The sequence below is a fragment of the Anser cygnoides genome, chromosome 1 (genome assembly GCF_040182565.1).
Source record: "Anser cygnoides isolate HZ-2024a breed goose chromosome 1, Taihu_goose_T2T_genome, whole genome shotgun sequence".
In the NCBI taxonomy this organism is placed as follows: domain Eukaryota; kingdom Metazoa; phylum Chordata; class Aves; order Anseriformes; family Anatidae; genus Anser; species Anser cygnoides.
The window spans coordinates 62,719,793-62,736,725 of record NC_089873.1 but is presented as its reverse complement, the minus strand read 5'-3'; the positions used below and the strand labels follow the sequence as shown (position 1 = coordinate 62,736,725).

General features: G+C 39.9%; 1 protein-coding gene across 2 annotated transcripts in view; it reads right to left on the bottom strand.

Moving 5' to 3' along the window:
- Window positions 1-16,933, bottom strand: part of PTN (pleiotrophin) — a 78,524-nt gene that overhangs the window by 25,336 nt on the left and 36,255 nt on the right. The gene's annotated exons all lie outside the window — the stretch shown is intronic.

The window sequence follows — 16,933 nt, the reverse complement described above, 5'->3', positions numbered from 1 at the left end:
CGTTACATAGTCTACCTTGCAAGGTTCTTATTAGGCTTACTCAACATCTGAAAAGAGCTTTTTTTTTTTTTTTTTTTTTTTAAGAAAAAGACTTGCATAGGTTATATGTGATGCATTACCTTAATTGTTATTGGCATGTTGCTATTTATCTTTTCCTTCCCCACCAATTAGTGTCTCTTCTTAACAGCAGTTAAGCTAATTGACTGAAATGCAAAATGGGCACAGAGATAGGACTTGTGCACACAGAGGCTATCCACAGCATTCTAATGAACCCCAAAACTGTATTTGGGAAACAAATATTTAAATACAGAGAAAAAAAAAAAAAAGAAAAAAAAAGGAAAAGAATTAAAATAATTTGCTTGGTGTTGAAGGATCAGTTATTAGCCAATCACCAAAAGTCACTCAAAGCTGTCTGACTTAAATGTGTCAGATCTGGATCTTAGCCTTCATCAGGAGTGTGGACAGCAATTTGAGAGGTGATCCTTCCCCTCTACTCAGCTCTGGTGAGGCCACACCTGAAATATCGTGTCCAGTTCTGGGCTCCCCAGTACAAGAGGGACATAGAATTTCCAGAGAGGGTCCAGCATAGAGCCACAAAGATGATTAGAGGACTGGAGCATCTGTCTCACAAGGAAAGACTAAGCAACTTGGGCCTGTTTAGCCTAGAGAAGAGGAGATTGAGAGGGGATCTTATCAAACTCTACAAATACCTGAGGGGACAATGTAAAGAGGATGGGGTGAAACTCTTCTCAGTGGTGGCCAGTGATAGGACAAGGAGTAATAGGTATAAATTGAATCACAGGAGGTTTCATCGCCATATGAGGAAGAACTTCTTTATGATTTGGGTGACAGAGCACTGGAACAGGCTGCCCAGAGAGGTTGTGGAGTTCCTTCTTTGGAGATATTCAAAACCTGCCTGGATGTGATCCTGTGTAACATGCTCTAGGTGACCCTGTTTGAACAAGGGTTTAGACTAGATAATCTCTGGAGGTCCCTTCCAACCTCAACCACTCTGTGAAATGGTTTACACACATTTCTTTCTCACTGGCTATAATTTGCATTGTCACATTTTGACATCATTCACCTGAAAGTAGGGCCATAACAACTACTTATGTGAAAACTGGGAATCCTCCCCGTTTCCCAGAGGTGTCTCTCTAGTAGGTAGCAGGGTACCAAGACGGTGGCCTAACGATTGCTCGGATGGAAGGTTTCCCCAACCTTTTTATTTTTTATTTTAATTAATTTTTCCAAAAGAGGTCTATGCGAGAGCCTAGAAGGAGGCATCACCAGTGCTGGCCACTAAGATAGCCTTAAACACTCCACTAAACTGATACCACAGAGTTTAGAGAATATCTGAGATCATTTCACTGAGAAGAGAGAAATAATTCTCACCACGAACAAAGAACAAAATGTATCTGAAATTTAATTTGGCACTTCTCACTATTCCTTGCTGGCAACCATCTTGTTCAAAAGCAACATAATTGTAATTGACGTGGACAACAGGAGAGGAATCTGTAACACAGGGACTTCTAAGTATCTACCTTTAGATTGATAGATAGATGCTAGAAGCCAGATGAGAAAATTGAATAGTTTTGTTTCAATATAGTTCATGTGCAAGCTACAAGATACTTGGCATTCAAGTGCCTGAAGCAGCTGTCATTAACCCCAGTTTGGTTTACCGAAAAAAGGCCCAGCAGTGTTCCCAGGGAACTCAAACAGAGCCTGAAGCTGAGGCATGCAGGAATCCTGTGTAAGGTTTGTTTGTTTGCTTTGTTTTCTTTTACTGTATGTTTCCAACTAGAGCCTCTTCTGTTTTAAAGAAAATGAAATTAATAAATAAATACATAAATACCTTATACAATAAATAAGAAAATAACCAATCTGCCTTTTTATTCAACTTAGCACACAAACTGGTTCTCCATAATTAAACATAGTTACAATAAAGACTTGATCTTTCCCCCTTTAGCCCCTATTCCTTGGAGAAACTTCACCACCAGAAGCACTGCACCTCATCTCACATCCCATTTCCACTACAGTTTAACTTCTCACTTCCTCTCTTCCAAACAACTAACTCCTTAATTAAAGAAATATTAACAGCTTGTGTGAAAACACAAAGGGAAAGAGGGACAAATATTTCTGTAATCTCAAGGCACTGTCAGATGATGAAGCAAGGCAGCACCAGGGGCTTTGCAGCTCAGGGTGCCACCAAATGCAAAGAAATACAAGAATTGGGCTGAGAGCTTCCTCCTGCATTGTTGCTGCCCACGCCGAGGACCTGGGATGTGGTAATGCACAACCCCACAGGCTGCCAGAGTCACTGGGAGCTGTGAATATCTATCTCTAGGGAAGCTGACTTATACTGAATTGAAAGAGACTCAAATTCAAATCTCATCGATATTATTTTCCACAAAACTGGCAGGAAAAATACCTGGGTTGTAGAGTCTGAAATGCTCCAGAAGCCCTATAAACAAAACCCCATGGAGCCCTGATGTAGCATATTTGCCAAAGACTCCCTGCAGCCAAAATCCTTGCCAAGTTGTCTAAGGAAACACTAAACCTGCAGACACGTGTATCCCTCTGGCAGAGGGAGCCAAGCTGCTTCCTAACAGCCTTTGCTATTAATTATAAGCAAGTGGAAAACCATGTTGCACAGAATGAAGCCTCATCTCACACCACACAAACACATCAAAACATAACAGGTGAGACTACAGAAATTTACATCATTGTTTAGTACATAATAGAACAGCAAGGGCAGGTGCTCCCATGAAATTACAAATATGGATAACATTTCTATTTCAACCTTTGATTTAAAGAACTGTCAAAGATATTATTAGCAAATGGACTCCTCTTTGACATTTTGATTTTTGTAATGAGACTTCCATCTACACCAATGGTAACAAGATCAGGTGATATTTACAACCAACAGGAAGAGAAAAAAAAAGAGAGAGAAGGAAAGAAAGAAGAATTTTGTGGTGGTATGAACTGCAGGAAACAACAAAGAAAAGGTAGAGAAGAAAAAGTTTAGAACAGTTTAAATGATGAGTTAGAACAAGATCAGAAAAAAAAAAAATTTAATAAGAAAAGACACCGCTAAAACCATGAAAAGAGCACCAAAACAGGAACTACAGAAGAAAGAAATGGTTAATGAGAGTTAAACACTGAAACAGAAAGCATTAGGAAAGCATGAAGTGTGTAATGAGGTGAGAACTGAAGCCCAGCTGAGATGCACTGTAGCAAATGGCTTCTTCAAACAACTGTGAGGCATAGGAATTACTTCAATCTTACAGCTGATTTCCCAATCAATCTCTGCTTGGGAGACCAAAAAATAAATGGGATAAAAGAAAAAAAGAAAAAGAAAAAAAAAAAGAGATCATCAAAAAATGGATGAGTTCATCCACCATCCATCTACACTGAGAACCTGAGAGAGTCAGGCAGATGTCACACTGTGTGTGGAGTTTAAAGAACCTTCTGTGCAGAGCTTGAGCCTCCACTCCAAACCCCTCATGGCCTCCTGACCTGATTTTACAATTACACACATCTTTCATGAACCTGATTCATTAAATCATTCATTTCCTGTGATAACTATAGTCCACATGACTAAGTGGACCAACTCTTCCAAGAAATACCTATCCCATGGACACACATCCCAGATCTAACGGAGACCCAAATTGGTATCCACATAGTGTAGCACAGTGGCAGGCAGACACATCCACTTGTACAAACACTACAGACACTTTCATGCAGTGACTAGCAACCCAAGAAAAAAAAAGTTTACTCTCTCCAGCACAAGACCCTGCAAACGCAGCTTGTGTTCTCCATACCCAAGTTAGCAGCCCAAGGCAGCCCTGATGTCCCTTATGTTTTCACACTGCATTCCTTAGACCTTTGGACCTCAGTTAATGCAAGTCATAGTCTCTGGAGCAAATGCTATTAACTCACACACAGTTTCTCCATTTCTCACCTGCTCCAATCAGAATAAGTCTTTTCCTGAACCCTAACATCCAGAACAAAACAGACAATTTCAGATGAGGATCCACTGGTGAGCAGCAGCCTTTATTTTTCCTATCCCTACTGAAGTTAGCATATGCAGCATATCCTAGGATCACATATGCCTTTTGCAGGTGGCTTTTTTCCTGTTAATAACTATTACTCAAAATCTCGTCCCTTCATCTGTTCTTCCCAAAGCAACTGGCAAGGCCCCAGCTTATAGAAACAAGTGTCTTATTATTAGTCCATATGAGTGTAATCTCCCACTCCAAATTTTGTCACATGATTTAACCCATCCATAAGGGGGGTGTCCTGGTAACGGGAGACGCCGAGAAGGCGGAGATACTGAATGCTTTCTTTGCTTCAGTCTTTGCTTCAGGGACTCCCCCCCTGGGACTCCTCGACCATGGCGGGAGGAGAAAGGGGCTGGGAAATGGAGGGCTCCCCCCTGGTTGATGAGAGAGTGGTTTGGGAGCGCCTGAGTGGGCTCAATGCACACAAATCCATGGGTCCCGATGGGATGCATCCACGTGTGCTAAGGGAGTTGGCAGAGGTGATCACCGAACCACTCTCTATCATTTTTGAAAGGTCCTGAAGAACAGGAGAGATGCTTGAAGACTGGAGGATAGCCAATGTCACTCCGGTCTTCAAGAAGGGCAAGAAGGAGGATCTGGGAAACTACAGGCCAGTCAGTCTCACCTCTGTCCCTGGAAAGGTGTTGGAGCAGTTTGTTCTGGATGCCATCTCCAAGCAATTGGAAGAGAAGAATGTTATGAGGAGTAGTCAGCATTGATTCACCAAGGGGAAGTTGTGCTCGATCAACCTCATTGCCTTCTATGATGGCATTACTAGCTGGGTAGATGGGGGGAGAGCAGTGAATGTCATCTACCTTGACTTTAGCAAGGCTTTTGATACTGTCTCCCATGACATCCTGATTGTTAAACTGAGAAAGTGTGGGATAGATGAGTGGACAGTAAGGTGGGTTGAGAACTGGCTGACTGGCCAAGCTCAGAGGGTGGTGATCGGCGGCACAGAGTCTGGCTGGAGACCTGTGACTAGCAGTGTTCCCCAGGGGTCGGTGCTCGGTCCGGTCTTGTTCAACATCTTCACTGATGACCTTGATGAGGGAATAGTGTCTGCTCTCAGCAAGTACGCCGATGACACAAAGCTGGGAGGAGTGGCTGACACGCCAGAAGGCTGTGCTGCCATTCAGCGAGACCTGGACAGGCTGGAAAGATGGGCAGGAAGAAACCAAATGAGGTTTAATAAGAGCAAGTGTAGAGTCCTGCACCTGGGAAGGAACAACCCGACATATCAGTACAGGCTGGAGGACGACCTGCTGGAGTGCAGCTCTGAGGAGAGGGACCTGGGGGTCCTGGTGGACGACAGGTTGGCCATGAGCCAGCAGTGTGCCCTCGTAGCCAAGAGGGCCAAAGGGATCCTGGCATGCATTAAAAGGAGTGTGGCCAGCAGGTCAAGGGAGGTGATCCTCCCCCTCTACTCTGCCCTGGTCAGGCCTCACCTGGAGTACTGTGTCCAGTTCTGGGCTCCCCGGTACAAAAAAGACAGGGATCTCCTGGAAAGAGTCCAGCGGAGGGCCACAAAGATGATACGGGGCCTGGAGCGTCATCCCTATGAAGAAAAGCTGAGAGACCTGGGTCTGTTCAGCCTGGAGAAAAGAAGACTGAGAGGGGATCTCATCAATGTGTATAAATACCTGAGGTGTGGGAGACAGAGGGATTTGGCCAACCTCTTTTCAGTGGTTTGTGGGGACAGTACAAGGGGTAATGGCCATAAGATGGAGCACAGGAAGTTATGCACCAACATGAGAAAGAAATTCACAGTGAGGGTGAAGAACACTGGAACAGGCTGCCCAGGGAGGTTGTGGAGTCTCCTTCTCTGGAGATATTCAAGGCCTGTCTGGACGCCTACCTGGGCAGCCTGCTCTAAGGAACCTGCTTTGGCAGGGGGGTTGGACCCAATGATCTTTCAAGGTCCCTTCCAACCCCTTCAATTCTGTGATTCTGTGATATCCTCCAGTTCTTCCAATAAAATATAAAATCATCTGTGCTGACAATGCTGTCACCCTGCAAGTATTGCAATGCTGTATGTGTTGCTGTTCCTTAATACAGGCCAGAGGCTTTGTAATGAGTTTGCAAGGCCTTGAGACTGAGCCTTGTCATGATTTGCTCTGTCCAAGCTTTCTTTAATCTATCCACAGTTTTGTCACATTTGGTTTAGCTGCAGCAGCAATTTTTCTAATTGACCAGCTGGCTATGGCTAATTTGATTTACTTTTGTTTATCTTTGTGTGGAGCCACTCAGGTTTTATGACTCTATTACAGTAATGTACTCTAAAGAAATATAGGACTGGTGTCTTAGCAAAGGACTTGAGACGTGGAGACACAGGATACAATGTTGAGTATGTGTATGGGAGGTACAAGATGAGGTATGGGCTTGACAGTGCAGACCTCAAAGCTATAAAAGAAATCTCACCAATGGTCAGATAAAGAAATGAAGACCTGCAGCTAGAGAGAAATAGGAGTAAGAAAGAGAACAAAGAAATAATTTCTAATATATGCAAAAGACAACACATATATAGTAAGTTTGGGTATAACATGGAGCTACAGACCAATGGAGAAACAGAAAGGTACAAAAGCAGGTCAGCAAACATTTAAAAGCAACCCTAAGCTGATCCCAAAGTAAGGAGAAAGGAACTATCAACATGGACATCGTATTCCTCCTGGGAAAGGACTCTAGACGCTGACAGGTCACCACAGCATCACCAACACTATAATGAAACCACTGACCTCAGGGCTCAAAGGAGTTGGGGAAGGGTTAGCATAATATGAGGAAAAGCAGTTGAATCATAGTGTATGTGTAACTATTCTAACTGCTATTATTATATCTGATAGACATATTCTTTCTCCTTCTGTAGTAATTAATCTAGACTAATAATAATTCTTGCATCAGACTGCTAAGGTTTCAATCATATGAACAACAAAATTCATGATACAAATATATACAAAAGGCCACAAACAATATTACTCCTTGGCCACAAGCAGTATTTTGAGCATGCTATGATTCACAATTTATTACAATATCATTTTCATCCCATGATCATGAATAAATAAAATGCGTCCCTATAGCAGACTTACGAAATCCCTACAGCCCAGTATTTCTCTTCACATCACTGTTCATTTTGATTCCTCTATAAGCTCTTTACCAATGTTAGGACAACCTTTTGCATTGATACCTACCCACCCCCCTTATATTTTTTCTCGATTGAATTAACAATTTATCATCAAGTCCCGAAACAAATACTTTAATAAGTTATGGTTTGATTAGTCACAGACTAGTCACAGCTAGAAAAATCAGTTTTTAAGTGACCTAGTTTGGGAGATCAGTCTCCTTTCAGTAAGCACATGCCATGTTTAATGAACATTTACATCTAATACTACATTTACATCTATTTCTTAAGTATTTACTTATTCAAAACACATTTTATTTTGCAGTCTATCGGGGCAGATTAACAGGTCAGCAGTTACCTGAATCCACTTATTTCTTCTTTCTAAAATATAAATATTATATTTGTTATACTGCAGTTGTACAAAAGCTGGAAGCATTTGATGCATGTTTTAACAATCATTTCTAATGAACCCAAAATGTCAACTGTCACTTTGGCAGTTCTCTGAGATGGAAGTAGTTTTCTCTCTAAAGAAGAAGTTGAGAGGATTCAATTCTTAGGAGTTCGACTTCTGCAACAGCTGCAGAAACTTATGCTTCCCCAGTACTCTCATTGACAACCTGACATGTGCCTCTATGTCCTACATGATCTCTTGTATTGAAAACTGAGACAAATGCTTACTCACTTTCAGAGCTAGACCTTTGTGAACTGTAATCACCCCACTGTAAAGTGTTCACCCTCCCCACACAAACACACATTTCCGCTATTGTCTTTGTTAGCAACAGGAGGGGAAAAAAATAAAATAGAAAAAAAATATAGATTTGCTTATAATTTCCCTTGAAAGACTTAAGTCAGCTTGATTTTTGTTGATTCTCAGCAGCAGGCCACTCCTGGACTTTCAAGACACTACTTTCCTGGGTGATAAGTATGTTTTCCACAATTCTTTTAGGCTCCTGATAGCCCTTTAATGGGTTGATTCCCAGTTAGGCTTGGAATTCCTCTAGGGGCTTTCTTTTCCTTCTTCTCTTTCTTGAGGAAACAGATTGTTTTTAATTTGATACCAAGATCTGAAAAAGTCCTTTATTAAAAATCTTGCATTGGGCCAACACATTTTACCAGTTCAACTAATTTCTTTTAAATTGTCTTTTAAAACTGAAAACCTTAATTAGACTTTTTTAGTTTACGGTCCAATTTAATATTATCTGAATCAGCTTATTAACATTTCTTACTAGTGGTCATTTTTAAGGATGAGCTTTGTGGTCATACTGAAATAAACTCTAAAATAGCATCAACGTATAATAGTCCTGTGGTAGGTAGTAAAGAAATCCTATCCACAGATACCTAGCCCCTATTACTATTAGGGCCTTTTGCCATCTAATCTAAATGCAGAAAGATAAACCCTTCTATAATGAGAAATATAATATTCTTGTTATAGAAGAGAACTATATTTTCCTCATGCATAACTCTACCAGGACTTCTAACTAAATCCACATCCACCTTTGGGCTGACATTAAAAACAGACATTCTCTATACTCCTCCAAATTAATTCAGAATCATGAGTTCTATCCTCTGTATACCAGTAGTATTTATTTGATTACTGTCTATCATTAATTTTGATTACAGCTACATCATTTTTACCCTGATTTCTACTGGGACATACTTTTCAAGCCCTGGCTGCTGGCCATGTTTACAATTTCAGCTTGTGCCTGGGCTAACCCAATGATATTTGCATGTTCTACACCTTTTTCCATTTTCTCCAATTCATTGCACAGACCACTTCCATCTGATATTTCTGTCTGATCTCACACAAATGTCTTTCAGGTACCAGCTTTTCCTTACATGTCTTCCACCCTAACCACTGCAGTTATCAATACATAATATATTTCTTTGTTATAGCTGTCCCTCCACGTTGTTTCTTTATCTAATGCTATATGTTTATTAACTTTATTTTTCCTTTCTGGGTACTGTAAGTAGACATGGAAATGACACACGTTTCTCTGTATGCTTCCTTGTGGGTAAAGATCCCCAAGCCCTCCTCACGGCACAAAGCCTTGAGCCAGCTTGCTGATGTCCATCATTTAGTTGCACTTTCACAGGTCAAAGAGAAATGCTGTGCTCATTTCAAGCAGAAATATTACTTTATGTTTGAACCACTAAGGCTATAAACAAGCTAAGTTTTCTGAGGAAAGTACCTTTAATTATAGTATCATTTGGTAGACAAATCAGTTGCTACCTGTCTTGGAAAAAAAAAAAAAAAAGCCTTCTCATTTCTCACCATGGTTATGTTTCAGAAAGATTTTATTAAAGAAAAACCTATTAGAATAATCATGAAACACTGAGTTTCCATAGATCAAATTAAATAATGAAATGATATTTTACCCTCATCTAGGAAGAGCAGGGAACAACAACAACAACAACAACAAAAAAGCATTTGTTCAGAGTCCTGCAATCCTCTACAAAGCATAATCTTTGTCCTCAATACTCTTGCACCTTTTACTTTCCTCTGAGGGATCATTACAGTTCTATGATCTGTACATGACATTTTGGGGCCTGCACCAGCAACACCAAATAGCAGTACTGGTCTTGGACTGTGTGCTAACAAGTTAGTTGAAAGCGGTGTAGGAAAGCCCAAACCCTACTGGAGAAAAGCTCCTCATATTTCAGCTGCAGGAGAACGGCTGCTTGCAGGGTTCACATCTCAACTCCAGCCTCCAGGTCGCCATTCCAACACACATGAAACACTGCAGCCAGCAGGTTGCTCTGTTTGGCAAAGCAATACAGAATTGCAGAGTTCACGCTAACAGGCATATCTCAGCTTTTGTTTTTTTTTTTTCATTTTTCCATCTTCCACTTCACTTCCCTGTGTGGGGGAAAAGAAGGGCCACCGCACATGGAGGCAGCTCCAGCAATGCTCTCCCCTTTTTGTAGGATCAGGGAAGCTGCTAAATGGTAGCTGTCAGGGAGGAGGCAATTGCCTCAAATGAGAACCAGTACTGGAAGGAGCTGCAATTTATTCAGTGGTGTAGTAGTAAGTCATAATAATTGAGTATAACTATCTGTTTGTTGCTATAGATCAGCCAGGGAGAAGTAGGAAAACTTTAGAGAGCTGAAATTTTATTTGGTCAACTTTCTTTTTCTTTTTTTTAACCAGCATTTACCCTCAGTTACAGCACAGGGCACCCATAATAACAAGCCACAATCAAACAGTTAGCTTAAAAGGAAAAATAAAATCACAGCATGACCCTGCTGATAAGCCCAAGTCAAACACTTCACTTCAAAAATTGCAGTGTACAGCTTGGAGACTACATTTTCCAATATGTAATCAACTTCACGTTCTCTTTCCAACATAGGCATCGTTAAGGGCCAGAAAAAATGAGCACTGAGGCCAGCAGGTTATGCCAATGCTATACAAATGAGCAGGGAACTAAGAGCGGCACAACTGAAGAAAATGATTTAAATGTAAACAAAGAAAAAGTTGAAAACAATGATCAATTAACATGCCTCATCTACCTTTGTTCAAGTAAATAAGCTAAAGTAATTAGTTAACTTGTGGATAACAGTTCCCCTAGCCTTTGATATTTGCATAATCAATTGCATGCTTGTCTCTTGCATCAGGCTAGGGCAAACACACGCTGTGGATATTTCATACTTCTGGTTCTCCAGACATAAATTAATAGTTCAAGCTGATAACAGATACCCCTGGGAATTCTGCCTTTTAGTGCAGACCATAAACTCAGAATGACTCAAGATTCAAGGAAAAAGCCAAAAAACAAAGAAAAAGGTTTTTTTCCACTGAAAATGTTTTGTCAGAATTGAAATGTTTCATGGAGAACAATTTTAACAAGAAAAGACAGCAAGTTTATGAAGGTATTTTTGTAAATTAAAATAAAATTATTTTTGTTCTTATGAGCTCATTAGTATCAAACTATACTCCCTACCATAAATATATATATATATACAGGCTTTACAAGGCGTCCTACTTATTTCACCCTCATCCACAATGCACACATTTACTTCCTCTGTTATCCTCATGGTGGGTCTGAGTGAGTCAGTGGGAACAAATACTGACTTCTGCGACTGTCTCATGTATTAACCTTCCTCTCCCACAGCACTAGTTGAAAGACTTAAAAAATAAAAATATTTTAAAAAAAATGAAATTTCAGTTCATACTGCTGTATTCCTGGATCCTATCAGGAAGGTCTCTTTTAAGTCACTTCTCTGTGATTTTTTTTTCTTTCTGCTCTGCTCTTTCCACAACAATCGCACCTGCTGTGTCACTATCTATGAAGTCACACAAAATTTATTTATGTTTTCATTTTTCCAAGACTAGAGATGAGATTAAACAAGCCTGGATTTGATCAGCCAACACCTAGGCAGACCACAGGAGACCCACGTCTGGTCTCTCCATTTTTTCTCATTTATAGGAAAGCCAAGCTCCTGACTCAACTCTCCTGTGCATCATCTGCATCCACACATCTCTCCTGGAGAACCTATATGTTGCAGTCATGTTTCCACAACCACAACCATCAATAAATCATCTAATCTCCTTCGACGCCTTCACAGCTTCTCCAACGTACAGAAAATAAAACTGCTTGATAATAGCAGAAGGTCCAGGCATGCCTGTCTGGGGAAGAACATGCTCTTATTACAGTTATTCTTTCTGCCTCCCTTCCCACCCCTCCAGCTACTTTCTTTGCTTTAGCTAACAGTCTTCTGGTTGCCTGAGATGTTAAGACATATAAGGTATTTTTTCATGGTTTTGCAACTCCTCTGACAGAAGTGTCTAGATTGCTACTACTTGGCTACCAAGAAACTACAGGACCAGAAAAGGGAAAATAAACATCATAATACAGAATCTTTTGCTATAAGGAGCACAGCTGACACCTACTTGGCCAGCTAATGTGTTTTCATCTACCTGAGATGAATTTGGGTACCTTCTGAAAATTTACGAGAAAGGGGTGGCATATTCCATCCAGTTGGTAAACACATCACAGAAAAGAATTTCTCGTTGTCTCTGTCGAGCCAAGAGAAAGTTTTATTCACTATTCTAAATCTATTTATTGAAAATGAATAAGCTTGAGAGGCCTCATTTTCTTTACTGCAGTATTTGTAACAATGCCTATGGATAACAGATTAAAAAAAAAAAAAAGAAAAAAGAACAGAAGCAATCAATGAATACAACTATTTTTGTAATTAGGACCACAGCCAAAGACTATTACTTCTACCATGAGGAAAAGAACCTGTGTGCAGATATATCCTGATATCACCACAGTCCCAGTAGTCACATATCGGTATGGGGAATGCATCACAATTTGAGAGCTGTTTAAACTGTGATATGATTTTCATAACATACAGCTGCACCATACAGGCCAGGCAGCTACCTCCACTGTATTATCCTTTTCTTTTTCTCTTCTGCCTCAGTGAGGATGTTTTCAGCTCAATAGCAATATAGGCAAATCACAGCATCTGTCACTGTCCTCACTTCTCCATCTATGAAACAGGGATAATAGCACTTGACTCCTTCGAAAAACACCGAGACACCCATATGAAAAAGGTGTATATTCTATACACCTAAAATAAGATATCCCATTTCTTTATTTCCTTTACTTATTATGACTCCCAGTCTCCTTCACTGTCTGACTATTCAGATTCCATTCCAAAATATGCAATACAATCAGAACCCTATTTAAGCTGAAAGCACATGCCTCAAGCCTCTCACCTATGCCCTCTATTAATCTTTTTGAGGTACTACACATTTTGAGGTACTGCACATTTTTTCACGCCAGAGGAACTATTGCTTCAAATGACAAAAATCTCACGGTATAAGGGACAGCTATGCAAAAATGAATGAGGAAAAAAAAATATGACATGCAAATGAATATTTTTTTAGCCACATTGTAACATAGGGCTACAATGTGTTTTTCAGTCGAACTTCTCCAAAAGTAGGTTTGCTCCTCTGCAGGTCAGAAAGGAAACAGCATCTCCGAGGCACATACACTCTCCTACCATAGTACCAGTCAGAAAAGAAAGAGAAAAGCCCAGGCCTCAGCTTCTTCAACTGGTATTCCCCAGACTCCAAGCCTTTCCTACTTAGCTAGGGCTTTAAGAACAGCCTCTCTTATTCCAGTGCAATTTAGCAACCACCCAGAAAGGAGCCTAGTTGAATTCATAAAGGGACACACGGACCATGGCATTTTATAGCAGCAAGAAATGAGTTGGGATTCAGAGCAACTCCCTTTTCAACTATGGGAGCCTGGCCAATGTCCACAACCACTGTAGGACTCTAGGAAGAGCTGCCATTTCTACTCCTGTTACTTACTTTACCTGCATTAAGCTTCCTATTTCTATCCAAGGCAGGAAGAAAAAAAAAAAAAAAGTTGAAGTATTGTGGCTATACCATTAGATGCAGACAGCAGAAGATGAACTTATAGAGTATGTGATATATAGGGATGAGACTTCAGAGCAGCCTCGTTGTGTTTTAGACTGTTGGGCTCTTTTGTATACTCCATTAAAAAAAATATATATATATATAGGAAGTAAATACAGAGCTGCATACTCCCACCAAAATGCTGTTAGCTGAACAATAAATCTGCTTGCTGTTGTAGGAGTACTGTTCAGAGGTCACTGTGCCTGTCAGCTATCTTCCAGCTACACAGCAGGTCAAAATATTTGTGATTTTTTCAATGTCTGTTTCCATCTAGCTGGTTGGAGAAAGGGGGAGTTGAGGGGAAAATGTTTTCATGACTGATTAGCTTTCCTCCTCTCTTGGAATGTACCTGGGGAAAAAAATGAGGAAACCCCATTAGATTAAAAATTCTCATTATCTGACATCCCTTCTTTAGTTTGATGTCCACCATTTAGCTCTGTTCTTTTAATTATCCTTCCAAGTCTCACCTTCTCAATCCCAGATGATCTCTCCCTTTACCTTCACTCCTTGATCCTTGTGCACACATTCTTTTCAAATAATCAATTCTTGAGTCACTCTACACCTTACAGCTGCTTCAGGTCACAGAATACTCTTAGGACCACTAAAACAATTCTTTTTAAACAACAACAAGTCGCCTCTCCAAACTGGAAGATAGTGTTCATCAAACCATTGAATGTGACAGTTCCTAAGAGAAGTCACGTCCTTTTAAAGCCAGACACATATCTAATTCCATCTATGTTTATGTAACAAAGACTGATATCTAACATTGGAGGAAAACTAGGCAGGAGCACAAAGAAAAAAAAATGGTGGGTGTTATTTATACTATTAAATATTTAGCAGAATAATGGGATGGGAAAACCATACACACCAATAATCGGACAACTAAAAAATTATTAACTAATGTGAAGCGTGCAAGACAAAACAAACTCTTATTAAGATGTGGGCAGGCAAATATGTATTTCACAATGTTCACATACTCTCCATTTTGCATCTGCCAGAGATCTCTGTATTCAATGTCCAAGCAAGAGAGAGAAAATCTCAGCAAAACAACTGGAGATTTTGGCAGCTGACTGAGGGAGGACTGAACCCACCATTATCCTGGGAGTCCAAACAGAAGAACAGGATAGCCAAAAAAAAAAAAGTATTAAACAAAATGGAATTGAAGATGGTCATCTGTGGTGTACAGAGTTAATAGCCAGACAAGAATAAAAATGATCCAAGGCCTATTTTTTCAGTTTTTTCAAGATTCAGATTGATAAAAATGCAACAGGTCAGACATGAAAAGCTTTTCTCAAAGTTGTCTTTCCAAACCACAATGGATAGATATATTTTGTTTTTCTTTTTTTTTTTTTTTTAAATAAAGTCCACATTCTGTGCAGACATGGCAAGAATTGTACTTGTAACAAACTGTATCATCACAGCATCACAACAGTGAATGCCAGAATTACAAGACTGAGTTTAGGAAGAAAGCAGTTGGCATTTTTAAACTCTGAATGGAGGTTACAGCCCTGGAGGAGGTTGTACTACTGCTGGAAGGCAGCTTTGATTCGAATTGAGTTCTTATTATCATATAAATAAGGCAATTTTTTAAAAGCTATATCTATGCCACACACCAAAATGTAATAATAACTAGGAAAATAAAAAATCAGGCTGAGAACAGCTCAGATTTGCTGTTGATCTACTGGTTGGTTGTTTCCAGACAATATCCTTTCCCACTTCCCTCCAAACTAGGTTGTATTCAGCTTTAGACCTTACATCGCAGCATCCAGCCAAAAGCTATTTGAGAACCACCCCTCTGAGACTTTGGAAGATGAGTTAGTTACACAAACTGAGTGCTAATTCAATGGTAGAAATTAAAAGAAAAAAAAGTCATTTAAGGTTATGCTTTTTGTTGAATTTTATAATGATTTCAAAATAAAAATGTGAAGCTTGGAAGATCTGTCTTCAGATCCTTTCTGTGATTGATAGTAGAGGTTTTGATTAATTTCTTACTTCTCAAGAGAGTCCTTGCTACAGCTCAAAGATTTTTCAGGTGAGCATCTCAATCTCCCATGCAGAGACTGTAACTCGTTTCATAGTACAGATATTTCTAATGGCCTCAAAGCCATTTTCCTGGAAGAAAAGATTGCTGTGCCCTAGTAGCTATTTAAGTATTTTATACTACACGATTAACTTTCACATGAGATTTGGAGACGCTACCGCTATAAAATGCCTTGTAGGATAATATTTGCAGCATTCAGATATGTGAGATTTTGGCTGGGAGGAAAATTAAAAAAAAAAAAAAGTTTTCAATCCAACAGAGGGGGGATACAAATCAGGGTTCTTTCACTAAATGTTCTATGCAAAAGATCTGTATATAAGGGCAAAGCAGTACAATATAGAGTAACTTCACTACTCTTTCTTCCCTTGTCTGAGCAGCAGTTAGTTGTTTTTTTTTTTAAACTTAACCTGCAGTTATATGCAGCTGCATCTCATAATTGCATTTCTTGGTGAATAAAATAATTGAGTGATTCAAGAGACTTTTCTTGAGAATGTGTCTCACAGCAGAGTTGCAAGACAGTCCTCTTTTTTTCGTGTATGAAAGTAATTGCTCATGAAGGGAGGAGTTTTAGAACAAAGTTCCAAATTTTTCTGTTCCCTGCATGCTGCACTCAGTGTTAATTAGAGATTCAAGTGAGAGGACTCCACAGGCTAAAACCTGCATTTCACACTATATTGCTAAATCTGAAGCCCAGGTGGTCTCTTTAGAGTCTGCTGATCAGCAAAGCTCAAGGGATCACGCTGTTTACATCATTTTGGATGTACATTTTTTCTCTTCCTCATGCAGACTGCCACTTCTCCTCCTCCTATTCTTTTGCACTGCTATTATGTGCAGAAATTCAGTACTGTATTTCCCCATATGAAGAAATTGGCAAGGAAAGACTGTGTATTCTTGGCAGAAGTTTATCCTGGAATTATGCCAATAAGCAATCATTTTCTGGTTGCCACAAGCATTCCATTATTTCAGTTTGGCCATTCAGTCCACTCCAGTTCTGCTCTGTTAGTGCTTCCTTAATAAACCCCATTATCAGGGGCTTAGGCCTCAGTCATTTGAATTCATGCTCAGCTGGGACTTGGTATTCAGGGGCCCAGTCCGAATGTCGTTAAAAAAAAATATTTAAACACTTTCTTTGCCACAGAGCAGAGACAATGGTATTTCATTGGCTGCAAGTTATATTTGCACTCTTGAAGACTTAAGAAAAGCTGTATTTTGAGGCTTGTTTTATAAACACTTGGAGGCTTTGATTCTGGCTAGAAGAGAAATGCGACAGCAGTCTTTTTCCTTCATGCTTC